General features: G+C 54.8%; 1 non-coding gene across 1 annotated transcript; it reads left to right on the forward strand.

The window, feature by feature from the left end:
• Positions 1-257: 257 nt before the first annotated feature.
• On the forward strand, positions 258-329 carry TRNAA-UGC. The gene has a single exon. It is a non-coding gene; the product is annotated as a tRNA-Ala (tRNA).
• The last annotated feature ends 907 nt before the right edge of the window (positions 330-1236 follow it).

A 1236-nucleotide genomic window follows, 5' to 3' on the forward strand; every position in this document is an offset into this window, starting at 1 on the left:
GGGGAGGTTTTTGTTGGTCTTCTTCCTGTATTTTTTTTTTTTTTTTTCTTCCCGCACGGATTTTTCTCATTTCCCAAGGAAGGAAAAAAAAAGATTGATTTTTGTGCGTGCGAAGCAGTGCGTTGGCCTGTTTCTCACAGCGGTCTCTGTGCACTGCAGAGCTCGGAGCTGGGCCTGGGGGGGACACTGTGCCCTCCTCGCCCCGATCCCCGCAGCGACAGGAGGGAGCCGCGGGCGGCAGCGGCCGCAGCGGGCAGGGGGATGTAGCTCAGCGGTAGAGCGCATGCTTTGCATGTATGAGGTCCCGGGTTCAATCCCCGGCATCTCCAGTAGGGTGCTCTTTTTTTTCCTTAAGTTTTGTGCTTCCTTCCCTGAGTTTTTATCCAGGATTAAATCGCCACTTCCCGTTAAACAGCAGCAAACCGCGCCGGGATCGTTCTACCCAAACGCACCTGCGGTGGCACTTCCACAGTGGTGCAAAATGCACTGGGTTGTCACTTAGCTCCTCTAGGATCTCTACAAACACACACAGCTCTGGAGTGCTGCTGGGTATTCCTCCTGTGGACACAGGAGGCCCAAAAGGAGGGAGGAAGCACTAAACCCCGAAATGCCAGGGACACTGTCCAGCCCCACCTGATACCTGCACAGCCTGGCAGAGCTGTGACATGCAGAGCTGCAGCCACACAGATCTCAGGGTCTCTGCTCCACATTCCCAAAGCCAAAGGGAAAGAACAAACGCTAGGACACCACAGGTCACCACTGACGGGCTGTGGCACTGCAGGGGTTTGTCCCTGGCTCCGAGCTGGTTCTGTGCTGTCCTCTCACCTCCACTGTCCTGCCCCTTGGCAGCTTGAGCAGCTTGGCTTGGAGCAGCTCAGGAAGAGCTCTTGGGAAAACAAGCTCCCTGCTTTGATGCCCTCAGGTTAGCTGGGCACATCAGGAAACTCTTTGGAGGTGGGAGGTACAGCACAGAGCAAAGCCCACACAGAGCCTGAAACAGCTTTTATCTACACAGTTCAGTGGCAGCTGTTTTATCTCACTGCTCAATTACCAACTGTTATAAATTGCTGCCCAATAAATTGGCAGGAGCCAATTAGGAAATGTATTGATTGAGCAAGGCTTCAGCAAGCAAAACAGCGCTGGGCGGCCGGGGAGTCTCTGCTCCGCCAACGGCGCACACCCAAAGCCCCCGGTTTGAGATTCTCCTATTTCCCGCTCCGCGGAGCTCTGCGGTGC

This window comes from Acanthisitta chloris, unplaced genomic scaffold, assembly GCF_000695815.1.
Source record: "Acanthisitta chloris isolate BGI_N310 unplaced genomic scaffold, ASM69581v1 scaffold31589, whole genome shotgun sequence".
NCBI classification, from domain to species: Eukaryota; Metazoa; Chordata; class Aves; order Passeriformes; family Acanthisittidae; genus Acanthisitta; species Acanthisitta chloris.